Consider the following 27,653-nt stretch of genomic DNA (forward strand, 5'->3'; position numbering starts at 1 on the left):
GCCTTGGGTGTATCTTAGTGAGAAATGTTGGCATGAGGTGCTGAAAGTCTTCAGCTGTAAAAGGACAGTGAGGCTCAGACTCCTTAACCTGCTGGAGCAGGGCGTAAGCAAGGAGTGGGCACTGCCCTCCCAAGTGCAGGCTGCACTTGGTTATGGTCTGCCAGGTCTCTGCTGCCCTGTGTTTCTTCTGAGAAGTTTGTTGGAGCTGCTTGGAGTAGTGAAGGGTGGGGAAGAAGTGCTGTTCAAGAGCTAAGGCTCTGCATGATAATTCTGGATGGATTGAACCACGGTGTCTGAAGACATAGCTTCCATCAGAATGATCCCAGCATTGTGCAAGTGTCTCAGCTGAACCCCCTGAGCAGGTGTCTGAGAGCACCCGCCTCCTCCAGCTGAGCCATAGGCAAGCTAACTGTGCCCAGGAATTACAGCTTATGCAGACTGAATATGCTTCCAAGTGTTTTCCTTAGTGATAAACAATGTCCCAGCACTCTGATATTCCATCTCCGGCACAATCTGGAGCATCTCTGCAAACCATGGGTGCCCCTTCCCACCACCGTTTCTTCCTTTCTCTCTTTAGAATCAGTGTGGTGCAGTTCCCTGCGTTTGTGAGCAGCAGCCAGCAGGCCGCAAGAGATCCAGTTGCACCTTTAGCAGACAGAGGGATGTGATGGGGACAGACTGTCCTTACCGCCATGCAGAAGTGAGTTTTTCCCGTCCTCTATTAAGAAGTAGGAAAGAATAGAGTTTGAATGTTACTTCTGAGCAGGTGCTGTGCTGTAGGGGATGTCAGGTAACCATTTACTTGGGGGTGCGGGAAGGAGCAGTGCAAAGTGATGTATTAGTTTGTGTTTTGGCTGTTGAAGTGCAGTTCCATTTTGGGGAGCAAAAAGATGGGCTAATGTGGAAAACAGAAGGGAGAAGGCTAGTACCTGGACAGTGGGCTGAGCTTTGGTGACTGCAGCCATTTGCAGGAGAAGTTTTGCTGTTTTGCACAGTGGAGTTCAGAATGGGAGCTGATGATGAATGGGAGCTGCTGGAGAAACAGACTTCCATGGACAAGTTCCAGTGCCTCAATGACTTTCTTGTAGCGAGGCAGCAGTGATGCTGGAGGGCACGTGGTGAGTGCGTGGACAGGGTGGCACAAACGAGTGCGTGTGCTGAGGAGTTGGGTTGCACACAGGTGCAGACAAAGGGATGTTTGTGGTAGGTGTAGGCACGTCCGTGTTCCCAGGGATGGTTTGCACACGTCTGTGAATGCAAAGGAGGGCAGAAGATGCGGTGCGTGCATGAGGGTGTGCAAAGCAGGCAGGGTGGCACACAGGTGTGCGTGTGCACGTGGATAGGGGAAGGCTGGGGTTACAGGTTGACCTGTGCTGAGGTGAGTGGGGGCTCACGGTGTTGCTCAGTGGTAGATTTGTTCACACTGAGTGCTACCAGGAAACTCGCGCACCCTTTTTGTTTCAGCTGTGCCAGTGCTGTGATCCCTTGCTGCTGGGCTGGGGTGTTGGAGGGATGGTGTGCGTGCCGAGCTCCCATCTCTCTTGCAGGAATCAGGCGCAGAGCAAAAGGGATGTTTGGGCCTGGTGACCGCAGGAAGGCTGGCTGTTTTGGATGGTGGCAGCTGATGGAAACAGGTGTTGTTGTGACCATTCAGCATTTAACAGAAGTCAGGGGTTTTGCAGGAAGAATGACTTGGTTCTCGAATGGCTTCAAACGTGCACACCGAGTACGTCTGTCGTGCCGTGCCATCTCTGTTTCTTTTGGATGCAAGCATTTCTACTACCATGTGTTGGGCCTGTTTGCTTGTAGAAGGAGGAATGTTAGGTACAGTTCTCACCTGGAACGTCAGTGTAATTTGAATCATGAGTGTTAGCGTAGTGAAGCGAAGGAGGGCCCCGGAAGCAAATTGGGTGCTGTGGAAGCACTGCGCGATGAGAAGGTGGGAGGTAACACCTGCTGGCAGATGTGGAAATCACTTTGGGATTGAGGTGTGGAGGAAAGGAAGGGCGATGACGGAGCTGATGGCAAAGAGCTTCCTGGGGAGGCTAGGTGCTTGCTTGGGGATGGATCTGATCAACTCCTTGTGTGCAGGTGTCCAGACAGGGTGTGTGGAGCAATTTTCATCCCAGGGTCTGTCTGGTAGGACAGGGGCTTGGGCCAGGCCAGGGCAGTGTGCTTTGCTCTTGTTCTTAGTTCTTGTTTTTGCTCAGGAGGGCAGGTGGCAATCCTCAGGAGCCAAGGCCTGTGGTTGCGGTTTGCAGAGGAAGAGGTCCTGCAGGCCTTGTGTGACACCCATGGAGCTGCAGCGAGGCTGCATCGGTGTAAAACACGAGAAATCCACAAGAGATCTGAAGGTGGGTTGGGGGACTCGAGTTATGCCAGAGGGGATGTGCGTGCTCCTTTACGTGTGCGTTGTCCGCCTACTGTATGGCGGGTGGGCTTGGAAAGCTGGTACCGTGTTTGTGTTGTTGGGAGAAGTGGATATCAACTCTTCTCTCTATTGAAAGATTTAAGAAAAGAGCCTCTGCTTGCTTCTTAGCGTATGAATCATGGAGTCGTAGAATCACCAGGGTTGGGAAAGACCTAAAAGATCATCCAGTCCAACCATTCTTCAATGACCAATAGCTCCCACTAAAGCACGTCCCTCAACACAACATCCAGTCGTTCCTTGAACGCCCCCAGGGTCGTTGACTCCACCACCTCCCTGGGCAGTCCATTCCAGTGCCTGGCCACCCTTTCTGAGAAGTCATGTTTCCAAATGTCCAGCCTGAATCTCCCCTGCCGCAGCTTGACACCATTCCCTCTGGTCCTATCAATAACAACACGAGAGAAGAGGCCGTCCCCCAGCTCACTACAACCTCCCTTCAGGAAGTTATATGGAGCAAGAAGGTCTCCCCTGAGCCATCTCTTCTCCAGGCTGAGCATTCCCAGCTCCTGCAGCCTCTCCTCATATGGCCCCATTGTGCTCCAGAGCCCTCACCAGCTTTGTTGCCCTTCTTTGAACACGTTCCAAAGCCTCAGTGTCTTTCTTGCAGTGAGGGGTCCAATCCTGGAAACAGAACTTGAGTTGCAGCCGCACCAGTGCCGAGTACAGGGGGACAGTCACTTCTCTGCTCCTGCTGGCAGCGCTGCTTCTGGTGCAAAACGTATGTAAGTGTCACATGTGTGGCATCCTTTTTGATAGAGTTCTGTGACGGGAGTCCAATGGATTTGAGACCTGACTTGAAGCCTGTGGGCATCATCCCAGAGTTGGGTGAGGATGAGGCGTAGGAACAGGAACCTCTTTGGTCGTTATTAACTCCCACCTTTTTTGGTCAGGAATCTATGTGTGTGTTGTTTTTTTTTTACATAAAGAACAGACTCATTGTGCAGCTTGTGAATGAATTCCTTCATGCCTGCTGATTGGTGCTGTTCTCTACAGGGAGCTGCAATGGAAATGGACACTTGTGGTCCCCTGTCTGGCCCCCTCCCACGTGCTCAGATCAGCCAAGTTGTCAAGGCCTGGCTCTTGGTTGGTGAGTTGTGCCGAGGTCAGAGAGCTGGATTTTCTGGGCTTTGAGACACGTCTTCCAGTGGCACGCTGTGTTATTTCTGATGTGTTGACCTGTTGAGCTGCAGCCCCAAATGAGGATTCAAGTCCTACCACAGCAGGAATGGTTTGGATTGGAATAGGAATGCAGAAGGCTGGAGCCAGCAGGAGCAGGGAATCCATCATGCCCCTGTACTCGGCACTGGTGAGTCCTCACCTTGAGTTCTGTGTTCTGCTCTGGGCCCCTCACTGCAATGAAATCCTGAGATGTGTCCAGAGGAGACCAGTGAAGCTGTGAGGTGTCTAGAGCACAAGTCTTATGGGGAGCTTCTTAAGGAACTGGGATTATTTAGTCTGGATAAGAGGAGGCTCACGGAACACCTTATCATTCTCTGTGACTAACAGAAGAGAGGTTATGTGGAGGTGAGGGTTGTCCTGCTCTTCTCCCATGTAACTAGTGACAGGAGTGGAGGGAACGGCCTCAGGTTGTATGAGGGGAGATTCAGCTTGGATGTTAAGAAAACCATCTCCAAATGGGTGCTCAGACGCTGGACGCGTTTGCTGGCTGAGCGCTTTGTTGGGTGAGCATCACACTGCTGGAAAGCACGCAGCTGTTGTCTCTGCCAACAGCCCCACCATGGGAACTGGTGGCTTTTTCACGTTACCCTTGTGTTTCAAGTGCTATGTCCAGTTACTCGTGCTGTTTGAAAGCACCATCTAAGAGGCAGCCTTGATATCTCCAGCCCTGAGCTTTGTGCCACAAGAGCTCTCCCGCTTCTCGCTGTGATGTGAGACCGAATGGAAGGCCTTGCAGAAGTCTGGGTAGGTGATGTCAGTTGCTGTTGATTTCCCCACCCCGGCTGAGAAAAGCAGGGAATGGGACTGGGGGACATGCTGGCGGTGGGTTCCTGCCTCAGCAGAACTGAATGGCTGTTCTGATCCACGTATTTGAACCTGAGTGGATCTGACATTAACGAGTGAGGCGAGGGGCCTGTGGGAAGAAAATGTATGTGGCGCAATTTGTGGTGCAAGGTGTTGTAGGAGCTGCTGCTAACAGTGCCCAGAAGGCTTCCTTTGTGATGGGGAGAGGATTAACTAGGTTATTTTAATGAATCTATTTCCTTTCTGTTCATCTTTCCTACTACCTCTCATAAAACTGTCTGTGGATTCTCAAGTAGTATTTCTTGCTAAATAGAGTATGCGTGCACCCTGCGCTTTCGTCTGCGCAAAGGATCTTCTAATCATCTCTGTCTGTGTTTCTTTTAGACCCTGAGGTGGATCACAGACTTGGGTGAGTCTTCATTCAGGAGCAGGGACATGCAATGCTCATCTTGGGTGTCTGGCTGAGAAGAAGAGCAGCGAGGTAAGTTTCATAGGGTTGCGTGCCCACTTTATTTTATTTTTCATTCATGATCGTAGATGCGCAGAGGCGTTACCCAGACAAAGCAAGCATTTGTCGGCTGGACTTGCTAGAAATGACGTAGGCAGTGAAAATGGGTTTGAAGCATCCCTAAGAGCCCTGCAAAAGAGTGCTGAGAGTGAATCTGGCACCCTCCTTTGGAAACGACAGGTGTCTGCCAGCTCTTCAGCTGTGCCCAAACACCTCCCATTGCGCTGCCACACCAGGACATAATTCCAAGCCCAGCCTGAGTTCTGGAGTGCGTGGTGAATGTTGTTGAAATCAGATGTGACCCCGTGGTCTTGCCTCCCCCCCTTGTGGGGGGTCATGGTGGAGCAGGCTGGTGGCCGTTGGTGATGTCATAAGCGTCTGGACTGAGGGGAGGAGCGGTGCGTTCTGTGTTCCTTTGTGGGAGAGTTGGAGTTCGGAGTGGTTGGTTGGCTTGTTGTTCTTGTGCGTTTAGTGCCTTTGTTTGAGTACCATCGTGCGCAGCATCCTATAGGTAAGCTGAGCCGGCGTGGGATGGACGGGTGGGCAGTGAGGTGTTGAGAAGTGCTGGCTGTCGGAGCTCCCAGCACCGCATTGCTTACTCTTGAGCATCAGACGTCATTTTCCCCCGGTAGACACGTTCCAAAGGGGGTGTCCGTAAAGGTGGCACCCGTCCCGTGCTTCTTCCGTTGTCTCCTTTGCTCAGTTGTGGAAGCATCGTCTAGTTGCTGGGCAGACAGGCATCACGTAGCCTGAGACTCAGCATGTCTTGCAGCATGTGGATGGGGACGGTTGGGCCGTGTGCATTATTCCATGGCTGGCTTAGCCCTGCTCATTAACCTGCTCTTTCTCTCTCCTCTCCCCACCCTCTGCCCACGTCCTCGGTGCAGCTTTTGCTCTCAGAAGATCTGAGCAAAGCGACAAGGAACTGCTGCAGATAGCTTGAGGTGATCTCTCTGCCGGGTAAGTGCCGTGTTTTGTCCCCCCGCATGGTTTTGCAGGCCGTGTGGCAGCGTGTTTAGTAACACAGCCTCATCCAGCTTAGATGTGACCCTGGTCACGGGTGGGATTTTCCACTGCCCTCCAGCTGCAGAAGTCTCTCCATACTGTGCTGTGTGACTAGATAAACAGAAGTGTGTTTCTGCTCTGTTCCAGGTTGTCACACCTGCTGGGATGGGCATCGCGTGCAGTGAGATCAGCAGTGAGCCTGAGGTGGCGGGCACGGAGGTACAGTGTGAAGCTCCGGCTGGTCTTTGTTCCCTGTGTTGAGCCAGCAGAGGGAGCCGCAGATGTGCTCTCCTGCCGGAAAGAATGGGCCAAAAAGGGCCTGGCCACCTGTCTGTGCCAGTGCCATTGCTGATGAGTCTGGGTAGAGAGAGATGCATCTTGGCATGGCCTGGCACTGCACGCCAGGAAGAGAAAGGACTGTCATGAGACGCGCAGCTCCTTCTGAAGTGCTCCTGATCAGGACGGAGCGCATTGCCTGCAGCTTTCTCTGCAGATGTGCTCCTCCCCTTGAAATCCTCCTGGTTTGTCCTCAGCTGCTGACCACGGCCTGTGCTCTGTTTTGCAGGCTGATGACATGCGGAAGCCGCAGCTGGTGCGTGCAGAGTCATCTGTTAACGTTCCAGCGATTGCGGCAGCCCATGTTATCAAGACCTACGTCGCCCAGGGGCCGGATGAGCTCTCCCTGGAGGTAAGCAGTTGCAGGCGTTCCTTGTTGTCAGGCACAGGAGAGTAGTCTAGGGTGTGAACGCCTCAGGAATCTTCTCAGAGCCCTTCAGAATGTCTCGTGAGGTGAAGCTTTGAAGGTTCGGTTCCAGCTTAGACTTGTGCTGGGCCGGGAGGAGTTCAGCCATCTCTCCAGTATGGTTGGATTGGGCATTTGAACCTTGTGATCAAGCAGATCACAAGCCCAGTATGGGAGCCTGGTCTCTGAGCAACAGCAGACACCACGGTGCGTGATGGGTGCAGATGTGTTCAGGAAGCCCTGCTAACTGATGCCCGTGGTTAAAGTGGAGCTCTTCCATAGCCTTTGGCAGAGAGCCTGCTGCTTTTAGACCTGTTTCCTGCTGCACAGCTGCACTGTGTGTGTTGTGTGACTCTTTTGCCTCCAAGTTCAGTTTTAGAAAGGAAAAAAGCCTTGGGGGCTGCACTGGTGCAATTGTTGTCAAGCTCTAGGATATTCTGCGGCGCAGAAGCAGGCAGTTGTTTGAGCTGTGCTTTCCTGCCAGCTGTGCTGAAGCTGGGATTGACGTTTCAATCTCTTGCAGGTGGGAGACATGGTGAGCATTGTCGCTATGCCACCAAAGGAGCTGAGCCCCTGGTGGAGAGGCAAGCGTGGCTTTCAGGTAGGCACCCGCTTCCAACTAGAGAGCGCAGCTTCAGTAGAGTCAGGAATCTCAGGTTGGAGCTGCTCTGCCTGCACAGGATGGCTTCCGGATGCAAACGGTTGCCCTGTGTCGCTGTCAGGGGACATTCCCTTGGGCTCTGGGCTCAGGCTAATGCCCTCCTCTCTTTTTGTTCTTGTTACAGGTTGGGTTTTTCCCTGGTGAGTGCGTGGAGCTCATCAGTGGAAAAGTTCCCGAGTCCCTCATCAATTCATTGCCAAAGCCAGGTACACATGTTACATTTGACAATGCGGGTTAGTAAAATGGGGTCAGATCGTGGCTTTCAGGGGGTTCGTTAATGCTCGAGTTGAGCAAGCTTAGCAAGAGGACTGCATTAAGGTCCATGGGAACACGCAGAGATCTGTCCCAATCCCACTGTGTTTATTATTGGGCTTGGGGAAGTCACGGAATCCTCCTGGAATGGCTTGGGCTTGGAAGGAGCCTAAAGGATCATCCTCAGGCTCCAAGGCCCCTGCCTCAGTTTGGGTGGCCAGCCTGCGCATTTAGCAGGAGACGAGAGCAGGCTGTCCGGGGCCCCTTCCGACCTGGCCTCGGGCACTTGCAGGGATGGGCAAAATCCGTTCTTGCGTGTCCTTGTTGGGAATGTTCTTCCCGTTGTTCCGTGCTCGGTCGAAGGCGTTACGCTCGGCCTCGTCCAACCGATCCAAGCCTGAAATGAACTGGATTCTTTGTTTTCTTTCTTTGCAGTGCCGAGGAAACGGGGCAAGCTCAGCACCCTCCTTCGTTCCTTGGTGAAGGCCCGCCCCAAGAGATCGGAGCAGCCGGAGCCGGCGAAGGAAGGGGTGTTTGGGTGTGACCTGGGGGAGCACCTTCTCCGCTCTGGCCGTGATGGTAAGGAACAGCCCATTGCTGAGATCTTCCTCCATTGGGCATCTGAAGATGAAAGGGAATACTGGGTGGGATGTGAGAAGAGCACGGCCTGAAGCAGGACGTGAGGAAGAAGCTGAGCTAACCGCTGGCTCTTGTTCTGTAGTCCCCCAGGTCCTGCAGAGGTGCGCCGAGTTCATTGAGCAGCATGGCGTGGTGCAGGGGATCTACCGCCTGTCCGGCGTGGCGTCCAGGATCCAGCGCCTACGGTAAGAGTGCTGCGACTGACACAGCTGTCAGCAGGGGCACGTGCCATGCTGCGGGCGTTCAGAGGAACCCCTTCCTTTTCTTGACTGTATTCTGTGTGGCTTTGGACTTGCTTTCCTCTTTCTCAAAGCCCTCTGCCCAATCCTGTGTCCTTCTCTGCAGCCATGAGTTTGAGTTGGAGCAGGTTCACGGTGTTGCTCAGTGGTAGATTTGTTCACACTGAGTGCTACCAGGAAACTCGCGCACCCTTTTTGTTTCAGCTGTGCCAGTGCTGTGATCCCTTGCTGCTGGGCTGGGGTGTTGGAAGGATGGTGTGCGTGCCGAGCTCCCATCTCTCTTGCAGGAATCAAGTGTAGAGCCAAAGGGATGTTTGGGCCAGGTGGCTGCAAGAAGGCTGGCTGTTTGGGATGGTGGTAGCTGATGGAAAATGGGTATTCCGTTCAGCTTTTAACAGAAGTCAGGGGTCCTACAGCAAGAATGACTAGGATCTCGAATGGCTTCAAACATGCACACTGAGTACATCTGTCCTGCCATGCCATCTCTGCTTCTTTCTGATGAAAGCATTTTTACGACCACGTGTTGGGCCTGTTTGCTTGAAGAAGGAGAAATGTTAGGTACAGTTCTCACCGAGAACTTCTGCGTAATTTGAATCATGAGTGTTAGCACAGTTCTCCTACTACTAATGGCTTTCACTAAACCACGTCCCTCAACACAACATTCAGTCGTTCCTTGAACACCCCCAGCGTCGGTGACTCCACCAGCTCCCTGGGCAGTCCATTCCAGTGCTTGGCCACCCTTTCTGAGAAGTAATATTTCCTAATGTCCAGCCTGAATCTCCTCTGCTGCAGCTTGAAACCATTCCCTCTAGTTCTGTCAATAATGACACAAGAGGACAGGCCGTCCCCCAGCTCACTACAACCTCCCTTCAGGAAGTTATATTGAGCAAGAAGGTCTCCCCTGAGCCATCTCTTCTCCAGGCTGAGCATTCCCAGCTCCTGCAGCCTCTCCTCATATGGCCCCATTGTGCTCCAGAGCCCTCACCAGCTTTGTTGCCCTTCTTTGAACACGTTCCAAAGCCTCAGTGTCTTTCTTGCACTGAGGGGTCCAAAACTGGAAACAGAACTTGAGTTGCAGCATCACCAGTGCCGAGTACAGGGGGACAGTCACCTCTCCGCTCCTGCTGGCAGTGCTGTTTCTGGCGCAAAATGAATGTAAGTGTCACATGTGTAACATCCTTTTTGATGGAGTTCTCTGACGGGAGTCCAATGGATTTGAGACCTGACTTGAAGCCTGTGGGCATCACCCAGGAGTTGGAGTGCCAGGATTAGGCCAGGGAACAGGAACCTCTTTGGTGGTTATTAACTCCCACCTTTTTTGGTCAGGAATCTATGTATGTATTTTTGTTGTTTTTTTTTTCATGCAAAGAAGAGACCAGTGAAGCTGTGAGGTGTCTAGAGCACAAGTCTTATGGGCAGCTTCTTATGGAACTGGGATGATTTAGTCTGGAAGAGAGGAGGCTCAGGGAGGACCTTATCATTCTGTACGATTACCTGAAGAGAGGTTATGTGGAGGTGAGGGTTGTCCTGCTCTTCTCCCATGTAAGTAGTGACAGGAGTGGAAGGAACGGCCTCAGGTTGTATGAGGGGAGATTCAGCTTGGATGTTAAGAAAACCATCTCCAAATGGGTGCTCAGACGCTGGAGGCATCTGCTGGCTGAGCGCTTTGTTGGGTGAGCATCACACTGCTGGAAAGCACGCAGCTGTTGTCTCTGCGAACAGCCCCATCCGTGGGGACTGGTGGCTTTTTCATGTTACCCTTGTGTTTCAAGTCCTACATCCAGTTACTCGTGCTGTTTGAAAGCACCATCTTAGAGGCAGCCTTGATTTCTGCAGCTGCGAGCTTTGTGCCACGGGAGCTCCCCTGCTTCTCCCTGGGATGGGCGACCGAATGGAAGGCCCAGCAGAAGTCTGGGTAGGTGATATCACTTGCTGTTCCTTTCCCCACCCGTGCCAGGAGAAGCAGGGAATGGGACTGGGGGACATCCCAGCGGTGGGATCCTGCCTCAGCAGAACTGAATGGCTGTTCTGATCCATGTATTTTAACCTGAGTGGATCTGACACTAACAAGAGAGGCGAGGGGCCTGTGGGAAAAAAAATGTATGTGCCACAATGTGTGCTATAATGTAAACCATGAGGTGGGTCAGAGTGGAGCACAGGCTTGGGTGCATCTGATTCAGGAGCAGGGACACGCAATGCTCATCTTGGGTGTCTGGCTGACAACAAGAGCAGAGAGGTAAGTTTCACAGGGTCGCGTGCCCATTTTATTTTCTTTTTCATTCATGATGCATAGAGGCGTTACCCAGACAAAGTGAGCATTTGTCAGCTGGACTTGCTAGAAATGACCTAGGCAGTGAAATGGGTTTGAAGCATCCCAAAGAGCCCTGCAAAAGAATGCTGAGAGTTAACCTGGCACCCTCCTTTGGAAACCTCCGGTGTCTGTCAGCTCTTCAGCTGTGCCCAAACACCTCCCATTGCGCTGCCACACCAGGACGTAATTCCAACCCCACCCTGAGTTCTGGAATGTTGTGGTGCCGTGTTGGAATCACATGTGACCAGGGGGTCTTGCCTCCCCCCCTTGTGGGGGGTCATGGTGGACCAGGCTGGTGGCTGTTGGTGATGTCATAAGCGGCTGGCATGTGGAGAGGAGTGGTGTGTTCTATGTTCCTTTGTGGGCGTGTAGGAGTTCGGAGTGGTTGTTTGGCTTGTTGTTCTTGTGCCTTTAGTGCCTTTGTTTGAGTACCATCGTGCGCAGCATCCTGTAGGTAAGCTGAGCCGGCGTGGGATGGACGGGTGGGCAGTGAGGTGTTGAGAAGTGCTGGCTGTCGGAGCTCCCAGCACCGTATTGCTTACTCTTGCGCATCAGACGTCATTTTCCCCCGGTAGACACGTCCCAAAGGGGGTATTCATAAAAGTACCACCCGTCCCATGCTTCTTCAGCCGTCTTCTTTGCTCAGTTGTGGAAGCAGAGTAAAGCTGCTGGGCGGACAGGCATCACATAGCCTGAGACTCAGCATGTCTTGCAGCAAGTGGATGGGACAGTTGTGCTGTGTGCTTTATTCCATGGCTGTCTTATTCCTGCTCACTGACCTGCTCTTTCTCTCTCCTCTGCCCACCCTCTGCCCACTGCCTTGGTGCAGCTTTTGCTCTCATAAGATCTGAGCAGAGTGACCAGGAACTGCTGCAGATAGCCTGAGGTGATCTCGTTGCCAGGTACGTGCCATCTTTTGTCCCACCACGTCGTTTTGCATGCCGTGGGTTTCTTCACTGCCCTCCAGCTCAGCCCTCAGAAGAGTGCTGTCTAATGCCCTGCTGTCGCACTGTCAGAGCGCTCTGGGCGAATGCATCTGCTGCTCTGTGCCAGAGTCCCCATCTGCTGGCAGAGGGATAGCAACTTGGTACAGCACTGCCTCAGAGGCTGTCACGTTTGAATTTACTGAAGCAAGGGGTAGTTTCTCGAACACTTGCCTATGCCGCAGGGTATGCAAGGGTAGCTCTGAAGAAGTCCCTCCATACTGTGCTGGGTGAATAGAGAAAACAGAAGTGTGTTTCTGCTCTGTTCCAGCTTGTCACACCTGCTGGGATGGGCAACGCATGCAGCGAGATCAGATGTGAGCCCGAGGTAGCGGGCACGGAGGTACAGTATGAAGCTCTGACTTGTCTTTGTTCCCTGTGTTGAGCTAGCAGAGGGAGCTGCAGATGTACTCTCCTACAGGAAAGAGTGGGCCAAAGGGGGCCAGGCCACCTGTCCACGCCAGTGCCATTGCTGATGAGTCTGTGTAGAGAGAGATGCATCTTTGCATGGCCTGGCGATCCTGCTGCATGCCAGGAAGAGAAACAACTGTGATGAGAAGTGCAGCTCCTTCTGAAGTGCTCCTGAGCAGGAGGGAGCGCATTTCCTGCAGCTTTCTCTGCAGATGTGCTCCTCACCTTGAAATCCTCCTGGTTTGTCCTCAGCTCCTGACCACGGCCTGTGCTCTGTTTTGCAGGCTGATAACATGTGGAAGCCGCAGCTGGTGCGTGCGGAGTCATCTTTCAACGTGCCAGCGATTGCGGCAGCCCATGTTATTAAGCGTTACGTCGCCCAGGGGCCGGATGAAGTCTCCCTGGAGGTAAGCAGTTACAGGCGTTCCTTGTTGTCATGCACGGGAGAGTAGTCTAGGGTGTGAACGGCTCAGGAATATTCACAGACACCTTCAGAATGTCTCGTGAGGTGAAGCTTCGAAGGTTCGGTTCCAGCTTAGACTTGCGCTGGGTCAGGAGGAGTTCAGCCATCTCTCCAGTATGGTTGGATTGGGCATTTGAACCTTGTAATCAAGCAGATCCTGCCCAGTATGGGAGCCTGGTCTCTGAGCAACAGCAGACGGGTGTGTGAAGTGTGCAGATGTGTTCAGGAAGCCCTGCTAACCGATGCCCGTGGTTAAAGTGGAGCTCTTCCATAGCCTTTGGCAGAGAGCCTGCTGATTTTGAGACCTGTTTCCTACTGCACAGCTGTACTGTGTATGTTGTGTGACCCTTGTACCTCCAAGTTCAGTTTTAGAAGGGAAAATGCCTTGGGGCTGCATTGGTGCAATTGCTGTCTAGCTTTAGGATATTCTGTGGCGCAGAAGAAGGCAGTTATTTGAGCTGTGTTTTCCTGCCAGCTGTGCTGAAGCTGGGATTGACGTTTCAATCTCTTGCAGGTGGGAGACTTGGTGTGCATTATTGATATGCCACCAAAGGAGCTGAGCCCCCGGTGGAGAGGCAAGCGTGGCTTTCAGGTAGGCACATGCTTTCGACTAGAGAGCCCAACTTCAGTAGAGTCAGGAATATCAGCTTGGAGCTGCTCTGCCTGCACAGGATGGCTTCCGGATGCAAACGGTTGCCCTGTGTCGCTGTCAGGGGACATTCCCTTGGGCTCTGGGCTCAGGCTAATGCCCTCCTCTCTTTTTGTTCTTGTTACAGGTTGGGTTTTTCCCTGGTGAGTGCGTGGAGCTCATCAGTGGAAAAGTTCCCGAGTCCCTCATCAATTCATTGCCAAAGCCAGGTACACATGTTACATTTGACAATGCGGGTTAGTAAAATGGGGTCAGAGCGTGGCTTTCAGGGGGTTCGTTAATGCTAGCGTTGAGCAAGATTAGCAACAGGACTGCATTAAGGTCCATGGGAACACGCAGAGATCTGTCCCAATCCCACTGTGTTTATTGTTGGGCTTGGGGAAGTCACAGAATCCTCCTGGAATGGCTTGGGATTGGCAGGGGCCTAAAGGATCATCCTCAGGCTCCATGGCCTCTGCCTCAGTCTGGGTCGGCAGCCGACGCATTTAGCAGGAGTCGAGAGCAGGCTGTCCGGGGCCCCTTCTGACCTGGCCTTGGGCACGTGCAGGGACGGGGAAAATCCGTTCTTGCGTGTCCTTGTTGGGAATGTTCTTCCCGATGTTCCGTGCTCGGTCGAAGGCGTTACGCTCAGCCTCGTCCAACCGAGCCAAGCCTGAAATGAACTGGTTTCTTTGTTTTGTTTCTTTGCAGTGCCGAGGAAACGGGGCAAGCTCAGCACCTTCCTTCGTTCGGTGGTGAAGGCTCGCCCCAGGAGATCGGAGCAGCCGGAGCCAGCGAAGGAAGGGGTGTTTGGGTGTGACCTGGGGGAGCACCTTCTCCGCTCTGGCCGTGATGGTAAGGAACAGCCCATTGCTGAGATCTCCCTCCGCTGGGCATCTAAAGATAAAAGGGAGATCATATCCAACAATTGTTTCAGTCTGAAAACATAGGAAGCCTTCTGGCCAAACAGAGCATCCTGCATCCTTTTCCTAGCTCTTCTGGACTTGAGATTGCATTCCTCCATTCCCCAGGGAGCTGTGATGGGACTTGCAGTGTCTGTGGTTTTGCCAGAATTACTTTCTCCAGGCTGTTGATTGGTGGTGGCATTTCTGGAAAGCCAAGAACACGTCTCTGTGCAGTTTCCTCACAGCTGTCTCTGCCAGCTTTCTCCTCTAAGGAGGAAGCAAGCGGTGGCCCGGCTGGGCTTACTGGGTGGGATGTGAGAAGAGCAGGACTTGAGTAAGAAGCTGAGCTAACCGCTGGCTCTTGTTCTGTAGTCCCCCAGGTCCTGCAGAGCTGCGCCGAGTTCATTGAGCAGCATGGCGTGGTGCAGGGGATCTACCGCCTGTCCGGCATGGCGTCCAGGATCCAGCGCCTACGGTAAGAGTGCTGCGACTGACACAGCTGTCAGAAGGGGCACGTGCCATGCTGCGGGCGTTCAGAGGAACCCCTTCCTTTTCTTGACTGTATTCTGTGTGGCTTTGGACTTGCTTTCCTCTTTCTCAAAGCCCTCTGCCCAATCCTGTGTCCTTCTCTGCAGCCATGAGTTTGAGTTGGAGCAGGTTCCCGAGCTCAGCGTCCGAGACATTCACAGCGTGAGCTCCCTCTGCAAGATGTACTTCAGGGAGCTCCCGAACCCTCTGCTGACCGAGCAGCTGTATGCCAAGTTCTCGGTAAGCTCAGGGCAATGTCTTGGAAATGACACTCACCTCTCCCCTGGGCGTCCTGGCTGATGGTTGCAGCAGTGCCCCAGCTCCGAGGTCTTATTTCTGTTAGCCCCATGAGGCATGTCTTTGCCACATCCTGCCTCAGGCTGATGCCACTTTTGGTGGTGCCAGGAGGTGCTTATTTAAGCTATTCACGACGCTTGGAAGAATTCCCTTTCCTTTGCTATTCCCGCCTGGTGTCTGAATCCCTTCCTGCCTTTTTCCAGGACGCTGTTTGCGCTGCGACGGAGGAGGAGCGGCTGCTCAGCATGCAGGATGCCATCCAGCAGCTGCCCGCTCCTCACTACAGGTCAGTGCTGCGCTCGGTCTGCTGAGTTCAGCCCTGCTGCCTTTCAGAGGGCCATGATGCGATTCCAGGTGTTGCCTCACGCTGGCAGCATCATGCCTGTGCACGCTGAAGCGGCTGAAGGCTGCGTCGGGTCGGTTGATTGGGTCAGTTCCTTGGTACGGGGGCACGGTTGGTGCAGCCGATGGCTGCGGCTGTGCTGTGCTGGGGCTTGGTGCTGCAGTGTGGTGGCATTGGGAATGTTTTACCTACTTCATATTCAGGGACGGTAGCAATGACAACAACCGGCATGAAGTGAGGTTTGTTTTGTGCGCTGCAGCACGGCTTGCTTTTTGGTGCTGAACATCTGCCCCTCTTGTTTTCTAGGACGCTGGAATACCTTATGAGACACTTGGCGTCTCTGGCCGGGAACTGCTCCATCACCAACATGCATGCTCAGAACTTGGCGATAGTGTGGGCTCCAAACCTCTTAAGGTAAACTTCCGTTTCAACACAATGCTTACTTCTGCTCTGGCCCAACCCCAGGGGCACAATTTCCAGGTGACAGTTTCTACTCACTTGTTTAGCTGGGACTGCTGTGTCCCTGATCATCCAGGAGAATTTTGTCAGTGGCATCGCTGATTGCCCACTGCGGAAGTCTCCAGAGCCCAACTTGTCAGGTTTTGGCTACAGAAATTCAGACTGGGGGAAATGATCCTGGGGAAATGACTTGTAAGATCTGCCTTTTCTTCAGATCCCAGCAGAGCCAGTCCGCCTGCGCCAGCGGAGAAGCTGCGTGCAAGGAGCTGCAGACGCAGTCAGATGTTGTGGAGTTCCTCATCAGCCACACAGACGTCCTCTTCCCCTCCAAATCCACGCCAGCCGTGGGAGAGAGGGCAGGTGAGCGTCTTCCTCCATTAGCTTGATCTTGATCTGACACCTTGATCCAAGCCAGGCCTTCTCCAAGACCTTTGAAAATGCTTTTTCTGTCGAGGAGACAGCAGGCTTCTGGGTTTAGATTAGAATATGGTGCCCCGTTCCTGGGTCCTGAGAGTGTCCAAACCCAAAGCTTCCATGGAGAAAACCGTCACTGCCGTTCAGATGTTTTGCAAGCAGGTGAAGCTTGATTGAAGTGTGGCAGCAAAGCTTTCCGAGGTCCCTGCCCCCTAGTTTTTCTAGGTTTTTTGTTTGCCTGTTTCGATACAGTGAGCTGCTCTTAATTGTGGCTGTGTCCTTTGCCACGAGCATACCTCTGAGCACACGGTTCTTTTGAGCTCCTCTTCTTCCAGTGGCTCTGATAAGCAAGTCTGAGAGAAATGCAGAACTGGGATGGCTGTGCGGCTGCCTTCTGATCCTCCCTCTTACCTGTGGTTTCCCCTTGCAGGGCACAGCTCTCTGGACGGGCCCAAGTCTGTGTGGGTGTCTCCTCCATCCACAAAGCTGCTCACACTGCAGGAGGCACAGGCTGAGAGGAGAGGCCAGAGCAGCTCTCCTGCTGCAACACAGAGCAGCAACACCGAGGTGGAGGAAGGCCCCACAGCTGTAATGAGGAACTTCCACACGGTCATTGATTCTCCATCGGAAAGGTAAAGAGGACTTCCCTTTCCAGCCGCTATCATCATTGGTCGGGTGGGTTTGCCAGGAACGGGCAACTGTCGGCAAGGGCTCGGAGCAGCTCTTCCCTCACCCTGCACCACGACTGACAGCACGCTCTGCTTTCTCTCTCCAGACCAAGTTCTCACAGCAAGAGGACGGAGTCACCAGCTGGCAGTTGGCGTTCCTGTTTCTGTCTGGGCAAACCATCCCCTGCAGCCAAACGCCAACTGCAGCTCAGTGCCAGGGATCCCTCAGAAGCACAAGTCGTGGTCCTGGCAGGTAAGGGTGCAAATCCAGCTTTCAAAGCACTGCTTGTCAGCAGCACAGGTAGGATTCATGCTTTCAGTGGGCTTGTACCTCCTTCTGGCGCTCGAGCCTGTGCCTGACATCTTTGGTTCACCCCTGTCTTTCCCAAATGAGTCTCTTGTCAACACAAGAGCTGGACCTGCACGAGGATCACTGTCAAGACAGTGACACTGTTGCTAGAAGCCTATTTGCTTCTGCCCACCACCACTACGTAGCCAGATGTCAAGAACCTCTTTCATGATTCATCTTGTGAACGTTTGACACTAACCGCTGTCCATCTACTCCTTCCTAGGTGACCCGAGCCCTCGTGTGTCCCGAAGACGCAGGGCATGCTACGACAGCGCATCCTGTGCTTCCATCAATGAAGAGCTGTTAGGAAGCACAGGGTGCTGCATTTCAGTGGAGAGCCTTCCATATGGCACCATCAATGCAGACAAGAACATCATCGTCGTTGAAGCCCTCGTTCATCCCATCCCTCCGGAAGCTGCTGACCTGAGCCTGCCAGACACCACAGGCACCAGCGTGGATTGGGACCCAGTGCAGGGGTCCCAGGACAGCCCAGCCCAAGCACAGCCCGAGTGCCCCGACAGCAGCACCACCATGCAGGCTCAGGTCAGCAACACCGAGGAGAAGCCGAGCCTCTTGGAGGGGGGTGTAGAATCAGGCCACCAGTGCCAGGCTCCAAGCAACAGCACGAGCTCTGAGTTACTCTCTCCTTAACAACAGAGGATTGGTCCCATCTTAAAGCCTGGACCTCTCACGCCCTCCTTTGTCCCATTGAATAAAGGCACGCTCGTGCTCAATCAACACTTTGGCTGCATTCCGATTCTTCATTCACAGGGACTGGGATGAATGCAAGAAACAGCAAGGCAGCTCAGCTTGCAGTGCTCTGGCTGTGGGGTGCGTGCAGCCGAGCTCTGGGTGTGTTCCCATTTTGCCTGACTTTGGGATGCCTGCAGCGAGAGCTCTGCTACCATTTTTTATCCTAGCATCCTGGAACTGCTCATGAAAACTCCAAGCCTCCTGGCTGCGGCTTTGTGATGCTTTTCAGTGCTTTTTCTTTATTGCTTTTTGGATGCTCTAACACCTCTGTCCTCTCGTCGTTTCCATTCCCGGCTCCCACCTCTGAGCCAGCCCTGCAGATCATCTCCAGCCCTGCCATCATGGCGCTGCGGCAGGAGGAGCTCACCCTGACCAACATCAGGCAGTGCTGCCTGCCTCTCTCACTCTCTAGACCAAGTGTAACTACGCTGTTGTGGAGACAAATGCTTTCTGTCACATCCTCCATCCCCGCAGCCATTTACTGGTAGGCGGCTCTTGCAGAAGAAGATTCAAGCAGCAGGACCTTTTGCCCAACTACAGCACACGAATGCTACAAAAGCAGAAACAACCCGCAAGCTCTGAGTCTGTGAGTCTGCACAGGCACGCACCGACTGCGTTTGATGGTACCCCCCATCCTTGATTTCCTTCCCTGCTTCTTGTCTGATGGCACTGCTGAGCCAGGAACAAGCTGCCCGGCGTGGCAGAGCGTGGTGCAGAGCTGTGCTGGGACCTCCTCCCCTTCCTCTGCTGCAGCTTGGCGTGCAACCTCACCCACTTCTCTGACAGACCTGCTGATCCCATCGGGAAGCTCTGGCACGGGATGTGCCTCCAACCCAAAGCTCCTTCCCACCTCCCAAGGGAAAGCAAAGCAACCCGAGCATCGCCAACAAACCTGCCCAGCAGACAGCAGGGAATGCAAACAGCTTCTGGCTGCTCCCCTGCACTCCCATCCTAAGTAAGAGACCCCACGAGGACTGGCTGGGAAATCAGTGCATGACACACGTGAGTGTGCACAGGATTGTGCAAAGCAGTGGGGTTCCACCAGTGTGTGTGTATTTGTGCACAGATGCTGTTGCACACGTTTGTGTTCATGAGTGTACAAACCAGTGGGGTTGCTCAGGTCTGTGCATGTCAGTGGGTATGTGAGCAAGGACAAGCACGCACATATATGTGCGTGCACAGGGGTGTGTAAAGGTTGGAGCTGTGCAAAGACATTGTGGTACCGGTGTGTGTGTGCACTTTGGGAGTGAAAGGAAGGGGTTGCGCGTGTGTCTGTGTGTGTGCGCACAGGGCTGCACTAAGGGATGTGGTTGCGTGAGTGTGTGTGAGCACATGGATAGTGCGTGGATGCGGTGGCACCAATGTGTGCTTGCACAGGGGTGTGCTGAGGAGTTGGGTTGCACACAGGTGCACACACAGGGATGTTTGTGGTAGCTGTAGGCAGCTCTGAGCAAGTTTTTCTGAGCAAGTTCCCATCTCTTTTCCATTCCTTTGCCCCTCAGAACGGTTTTCCAGTGGCTCTCGTCCAAGAATTCTTGGAACAGCCTGCGGCTGGCTCTCCTGAAGCTCAGGGTCCTGACTTTGCTTTTGGCCAGGCCCGCATTCCTCGAGATGAGGAACTCTAGGAGGGCATGGTCACTACAGGCCTGACCACCTCCAGACTTAAGCCCTGCTGTGCACCGTGTCCAGTAATGCTTCCCTTCTGCTTGGTGTGCTTAATGCTTGGGCCACACAGTTCATCTCTGTGCACTCCAGCAGTCTCTCAGACAGCTTGCAGCCAGCCATGCTGATTTCCCAGCCTGACTGGAATCCCCCATCAAGTTAAGAGTCAGTGAGCGCGGTGCTTCTGGTAGCTGCAGTAAGCAGGGCCCATCAACAGGCTCCCTTCACCGGGCGGCCTGGAGCAGACCCTCACCTCCAGAAGCCCACGATTGGTTCAGTCATTAATTTGACCTGCAAGTTCTCCATGTGATCATGGCTGTTCTTAGTCCTTAGCAGTCAGCTTCTTCATATAGAGGGCAAATCCCTTGCCCTCCTGAATTCCACAGTAACAATCACGTCTGCTTTGTGTCAGGCTTTTGTTTTCTTTTTTTTAGTTATTACTATTCTTTTCCCATTTACTAGGTAGGAAAGCTACTTTCTGAGCCAGGAGAAGAAGAAGTGCAACAGGCAACAATCTTCCTTGCACTGCGCAGTTTGCATGAGTAGCCAAGTGCTCCTGAGGTCATGTGTGCTGCAGAGCTGACCTTGGTGGCAGGGGCCGTGTCTTCATTTTCTACCTGCCCCGTGGGAACATAAGAAGACTATTCAGAGCAGGAGCTGCAGAGCAGGATGAACGGCATGAGAAGGTAAGGCTGGGAACCAAGGAGGCAGCTTTTGTGTCGGGCAGCAGTGATGCAGGGGGCTCCCCAGCAGGAAGCTGGCTCATCCAAACGCTTGCTGAGTGTTTGGAAGCCCAAACCCTTATGGTCTCTAAGCTGAAGGCAGCCCAGAGGCAGCATGTCCTTGATCTGATCGTGGTGTGCCTGAGTGAGGGAGTGATCCAAGCTGGATGCAGAAGAGTCATCTTAATTTCTCTGATATTTGACTTCAGGTGACACCTCTTGGGTGTTGGTTTCCTAAAATTTGGATCTAGGAGGCGGCCTCTCCCTTTGCTTAAGGTTGCAGTCATTGCTGGTGTGGGATCATTTGTCCCACAGCTGGTGAGCAGAGCTGTTGCTCTCCTGAGCGTGCTGCACGTGGAGACAGAGCTTTGGACCCCCTTGCTAAAGACCACCCTGTGAGAGCCTGTCAGAAGCACTGCTGCGGTGTGCACGTGAGCTGGGCGCAGCTTAGGCTGAGCAGAACTAAGAGGTGAGCTGGGTTTGGTGCTGGGTGGTTGCTGGGAGGTGTCTCAGCAGAAAAGCCAGGCTGGGGTGTGCACGCTGTGTCAGTCCTCATCCCAGCTGGCAGTGAGAGTTGGAGGAGGGTGATGGGTGCTGCCTGCTCTCGCTGCTGCACCGAGTTTGTGGCACAGCAGCACAGTGGTGAGTGAGCTGGGAGGGGGACGGACTGCTGCTGTGCATGGCTAGGCCAGAGCTGGAGGTTTGTCCAACACGTGCGTCATGCTGGTGCAGCCATTGCAGCTGCAGCAGGAGTGGAAGACAAAGAAGTTTTCTTCGTGAGAGCAACACCAATGATTTGATTCAAATGTATAACTGCTATGAAGATGGTGAGGAACAGATCCACCTGAAAGACATGCTTGATCACATCAGGAATGAGCATGTGATCAAATAGAGCCAGCATGGCTTTCCCAGGGGAAGGCCATGCCTAACCAGTCTGGCGGCCTTCTGTGATGGAGTGGCGGCATTTGTGGACAAAAGGAAGGAAACAGATGTCATTGACCTGGACTTGAGCAAGATCTTTGACATGGCCCTCCACCACATCCTTCTCTCTAAATTGGAGGGACGTGGATTTGACAGGTGGACCACCTGGTGGAGAAGGTATTGGTTGAAAGGCCACAGACAGAGGGTGGTGATTCATGGTTCTGTGTCCAGGTGGAGGCCGATACCAAGTGGTGTCATCCAGGAGTCTGTCTTGGGACCAGTGCTTTTTTACATCGTTATCAGGGACACCAATGATGCAATCGAGTGCACCCTCTGCTGTTTGCTGAGGGTGCGTCTGACACAGCAGAAGGAAGGGATGCCATTCAGAGGGACCTCGCCCGAGAGGTTGGCCTAGGTGAATCTAATGAGGTTCAACACAGCAAAGTGCAAGGTTTTGCACTTGGGCTGGAGGAATCCCAGGCATTCCTACAGACTGGGAGGAGCGGTCCTTAAGAGAAGCCCCGCAGAGAAGGACCTGGGGGTCCTGGTGGATGAAGAAGAGAACGTGAGCCATCAGCGTGCTCTTGCAGCTCAGAGAGCAAATGGTACCCTGGGCTGCATCAGAAGAGGGGATGGCCAGCAGGGACAGGGAGGTGATTGATCTTCATGATCCTTGAGGTCCCCTCCAACCCGGGCCGTTCTATGGTTCTGTGATTACACTCACTGTCCGAAATAATGGCAGCTGTGCAGAAGCTGGATATATGTGGGGACAGCTCTTGTAAGCAGCTGATTTTAAGACCTTGCCCTAGTCGAGAGTCTAAATTGCGTGTCAGAAGAAAGCTGGGAAAGTGGTTATTGCTCATTATTTTTCATTTGCTGATTCTTTCTTTAGGGTTCCTTTTCAAAAGGAGATTTTGGTGATGGAAGCAGCTGAAGAAGGAACAAAACCAGCTCTTGCCAGGAGTGCTTGAAGTCCCTGTGGAGAGAAGCAAAGAACCTGGGCTTCCTCTGGGATGCTCCCCACCATGTCTCAGGAAGGAGACAGCTGCTGTTCCAATTTCTGCTCTGTGTGTGGAAAGGTACGCCTGGGTTTCTTCTGCTTGTTTTCTCTTTCTTTTTCTCTCTTTTAAGGAGAAGGGGTGGAGCAAGGGGAGACCCACTGGTCATTTGTTACCTCAAGAACAGGATGGATTCTGCATTCACCGTGAAAAACCTGGGCTAGTAGCACGGGCGTGTTTCAGGCTGGACTCTTCTTTTCCTGCTCAGTTTCCTTTTGGCTACAGGGAGACAGCTGTCGAAAGGTGTGTTTTCAAAGCCACTCTAGAAAACCGTGTTTCACTGTTGCAGGTGGTTCAGTGTGCTCTTGCAGTGTAGATGCGTTTGCTGTAGAATCTTAGTGGTTTCTGTTCCTAGGGGAGGACTGGGAGGAGGTAGTGAGAAGAGAATTCAATGCCTTGGGTGTATCTTAGTGAGAAATGTTGGCATGAGGTGCTGAAAGTCTTCAGCTGTAAAAGGACAGTGAGGCTCAGACTCCTTAACCTGCTGGAGCAGGGCGGAAGCAAGGAGTGGGCACTGCCCTCCCAAGTGCAGGCTGCACTTGGTTATGGTCTGCCAGGTCTCTGCTGCCCTGTGTTTCTTCTGAGAAGTTTGTTGGAGCTGCTTGGAGTAGTGAAGGGTGGGGAAGAAGTGCTGTTCAAGAGCTAAGGCTCTGCATGATAATTCTGGATGGATTGAACCACGGTGTCTGAAGACATAGCTTCCATCAGAATGATCCCAGCATTGTGCAAGTGTCTCAGCTGAACCCCCTGAGCAGGTGTCTGAGAGCACCCGCCTCCTCCAGCTGAGCCATAGGCAAGCTAACTGTGCCCAGGAATTACAGCTTATGCAGACTGAATATGCTTCCAAGTGTTTTCCTTAGTGATAAACAATGTCCCAGCACTCTGATATTCCATCTCCGGCACAATCTGGAGCATCTCTGCAAACCATGGGTGCCCCTTCCCACCCCCGTTTCTTCCTTTCTCTCTTTAGAATCAGTGTGGTGCAGTTCCCTGCGTTTGTGAGCAGCAGCCAGCAGGCCGCAAGAGATCCAGTTGCACCTTTAGCAGACAGAGGGATGTGATGGGGACAGACTGTCCTTACCGCCATGCAGAAGTGAGTTTTTCCCGTCCTCTATTAAGAAGTAGGAAAGAATAGAGTTTGAATGTTACTTCTGAGCAGGTGCTGTGCTGTAGGGGATGTCAGGTAACCATTTACTTGGGGGTGCGGGAAGGAGCAGTGCAAAGTGATGTATTAGTTTGTGTTTTGGCTGTTGAAGTGCAGTTCCATTTTGGGGAGCAAAAAGATGGGCTAATGTGGAAAACAGAAGGGAGAAGGCTAGTACCTGGACAGTGGGCTGAGCTTTGGTGACTGCAGCCATTTGCAGGAGAAGTTTTGCTGTTTTGCACAGTGGAGTTCAGAATGGGAGCTGATGATGAATGGGAGCTGCTGGAGAAACAGACTTCCATGGACAAGTTCCAGTGCCTCAATGACTTTCTTGTAGCGAGGCAGCAGTGATGCTGGAGGGCACGTGGTGAGTGCGTGGACAGGGTGGCACAAACGAGTGCGTGTGCTGAGGAGTTGGGCTGCACACAGGTGCAGACAAAGGGATGTTTGTGGTAGGTGTAGGCACGTCCGTGTTCCCAGGGATGGTTTGCACACGTCTGTGAATGCAAAGGAGGGCAGAAGATGCGGTGCGTGCATGAGGGTGTGCAAAGCAGGCAGGGTGGCACACAGGTGTGCGTGTGCACGTGGATAGGGGAAGGCTGGGGTTACAGGTTGACCTGTGCTGAGGTGAGTGGGGGCTCACGGTGTTGCTCAGTGGTAGATTTGTTCACACTGAGTGCTACCAGGAAACTCGCGCACCCTTTTTGTTTCAGCTGTGCCAGTGCTGTGATCCCTTGCTGCTGGGCTGGGGTGTTGGAAGGATGGTGTGCGTGCCGAGCTCCCATCTCTCTTGCAGGAATCAAGTGTAGAGCCAAAGGGATGTTTGGGCCAGGTGGCTGCAAGAAGGCTGGCTGTTTGGGATGGTGGTAGCTGATGGAAAATGGGTATTCCGTTCAGCTTTTAACAGAAGTCAGGGGTCCTACAGCAAGAATGACTAGGATCTCGAATGGCTTCAAACATGCACACTGAGTACATCTGTCCTGCCATGCCATCTCTGCTTCTTTCTGATGAAAGCATTTTTACGACCACGTGTTGGGCCTGTTTGCTTGAAGAAGGAGAAATGTTAGGTACAGTTCTCACCGAGAACTTCTGCGTAATTTGAATCATGAGTGTTAGCACAGTTCTCCTACTACTAATGGCTTTCACTAAACCACGTCCCTCAACACAACATTCAGTCGTTCCTTGAACACCCCCAGCGTCGGTGACTCCACCAGCTCCCTGGGCAGTCCATTCCAGTGCTTGGCCACCCTTTCTGAGAAGTAATATTTCCTAATGTCCAGCCTGAATCTCCTCTGCTGCAGCTTGAAACCATTCCCTCTAGTTCTGTCAATAATGACACAAGAGGACAGGCCGTCCCCCAGCTCACTACAACCTCCCTTCAGGAAGTTATATTGAGCAAGAAGGTCTCCCCTGAGCCATCTCTTCTCCAGGCTGAGCATTCCCAGCTCCTGCAGCCTCTCCTCATATGGCCCCATTGTGCTCCAGAGCCCTCACCAGCTTTGTTGCCCTTCTTTGAACACGTTCCAAAGCCTCAGTGTCTTTCTTGCACTGAGGGGTCCAAAACTGGAAACAGAACTTGAGTTGCAGCATCACCAGTGCCGAGTACAGGGGGACAGTCACCTCTCCGCTCCTGCTGGCAGTGCTGTTTCTGGCGCAAAATGAATGTAAGTGTCACATGTGTAACATCCTTTTTGATGGAGTTCTCTGACGGGAGTCCAATGGATTTGAGACCTGACTTGAAGCCTGTGGGCATCACCCAGGAGTTGGAGTGCCAGGATTAGGCCAGGGAACAGGAACCTCTTTGGTGGTTATTAACTCCCACCTTTTTTGGTCAGGAATCTATGTATGTATTTTTGTTGTTTTTTTTTTCATGCAAAGAAGAGACCAGTGAAGCTGTGAGGTGTCTAGAGCACAAGTCTTATGGGCAGCTTCTTATGGAACTGGGATGATTTAGTCTGGAAGAGAGGAGGCTCAGGGAGGACCTTATCATTCTGTACGATTACCTGAAGAGAGGTTATGTGGAGGTGAGGGTTGTCCTGCTCTTCTCCCATGTAAGTAGTGACAGGAGTGGAAGGAACGGCCTCAGGTTGTATGAGGGGAGATTCAGCTTGGATGTTAAGAAAACCATCTCCAAATGGGTGCTCAGACGCTGGAGGCATCTGCTGGCTGAGCGCTTTGTTGGGTGAGCATCACACTGCTGGAAAGCACGCAGCTGTTGTCTCTGCGAACAGCCCCATCCGTGGGGACTGGTGGCTTTTTCATGTTACCCTTGTGTTTCAAGTCCTACATCCAGTTACTCGTGCTGTTTGAAAGCACCATCTTAGAGGCAGCCTTGATTTCTGCAGCTGCGAGCTTTGTGCCACGGGAGCTCCCCTGCTTCTCCCTGGGATGGGCGACCGAATGGAAGGCCCAGCAGAAGTCTGGGTAGGTGATATCACTTGCTGTTCCTTTCCCCACCCGTGCCAGGAGAAGCAGGGAATGGGACTGGGGGACATCCCAGCGGTGGGATCCTGCCTCAGCAGAACTGAATGGCTGTTCTGATCCATGTATTTTAACCTGAGTGGATCTGACACTAACAAGAGAGGCGAGGGGCCTGTGGGAAAAAAAATGTATGTGCCACAATGTGTGCTATAATGTAAACCATGAGGTGGGTCAGAGTGGAGCACAGGCTTGGGTGCATCTGATTCAGGAGCAGGGACACGCAATGCTCATCTTGGGTGTCTGGCTGACAACAAGAGCAGAGAGGTAAGTTTCACAGGGTCGCGTGCCCATTTTATTTTCTTTTTCATTCATGATGCATAGAGGCGTTACCCAGACAAAGTGAGCATTTGTCAGCTGGACTTGCTAGAAATGACCTAGGCAGTGAAATGGGTTTGAAGCATCCCAAAGAGCCCTGCAAAAGAATGCTGAGAGTTAACCTGGCACCCTCCTTTGGAAACCTCCGGTGTCTGTCAGCTCTTCAGCTGTGCCCAAACACCTCCCATTGCGCTGCCACACCAGGACGTAATTCCAACCCCACCCTGAGTTCTGGAATGTTGTGGTGCCGTGTTGGAATCACATGTGACCAGGGGGTCTTGCCTCCCCCCCTTGTGGGGGGTCATGGTGGACCAGGCTGGTGGCTGTTGGTGATGTCATAAGCGGCTGGCATGTGGAGAGGAGTGGTGTGTTCTATGTTCCTTTGTGGGCGTGTAGGAGTTCGGAGTGGTTGTTTGGCTTGTTGTTCTTGTGCCTTTAGTGCCTTTGTTTGAGTACCATCGTGCGCAGCATCCTGTAGGTAAGCTGAGCCGGCGTGGGATGGACGGGTGGGCAGTGAGGTGTTGAGAAGTGCTGGCTGTCGGAGCTCCCAGCACCGTATTGCTTACTCTTGCGCATCAGACGTCATTTTCCCCCGGTAGACACGTCCCAAAGGGGGTATTCATAAAAGTACCACCCGTCCCATGCTTCTTCAGCCGTCTTCTTTGCTCAGTTGTGGAAGCAGAGTAAAGCTGCTGGGCGGACAGGCATCACATAGCCTGAGACTCAGCATGTCTTGCAGCAAGTGGATGGGACAGTTGTGCTGTGTGCTTTATTCCATGGCTGTCTTATTCCTGCTCACTGACCTGCTCTTTCTCTCTCCTCTGCCCACCCTCTGCCCACTGCCTTGGTGCAGCTTTTGCTCTCATAAGATCTGAGCAGAGTGACCAGGAACTGCTGCAGATAGCCTGAGGTGATCTCGTTGCCAGGTACGTGCCATCTTTTGTCCCACCACGTCGTTTTGCATGCCGTGGGTTTCTTCACTGCCCTCCAGCTCAGCCCTCAGAAGAGTGCTGTCTAATGCCCTGCTGTCGCACTGTCAGAGCGCTCTGGGCGAATGCATCTGCTGCTCTGTGCCAGAGTCCCCATCTGCTGGCAGAGGGATAGCAACTTGGTACAGCACTGCCTCAGAGGCTGTCACGTTTGAATTTACTGAAGCAAGGGGTAGTTTCTCGAACACTTGCCTATGCCGCAGGGTATGCAAGGGTAGCTCTGAAGAAGTCCCTCCATACTGTGCTGGGTGAATAGAGAAAACAGAAGTGTGTTTCTGCTCTGTTCCAGCTTGTCACACCTGCTGGGATGGGCAACGCATGCAGCGAGATCAGATGTGAGCCCGAGGTAGCGGGCACGGAGGTACAGTATGAAGCTCTGACTTGTCTTTGTT

This window comes from Excalfactoria chinensis, chromosome Z (assembly GCF_039878825.1).
Source record: "Excalfactoria chinensis isolate bCotChi1 chromosome Z, bCotChi1.hap2, whole genome shotgun sequence".
Taxonomy (NCBI): Eukaryota; Metazoa; Chordata; class Aves; order Galliformes; family Phasianidae; genus Excalfactoria; species Excalfactoria chinensis.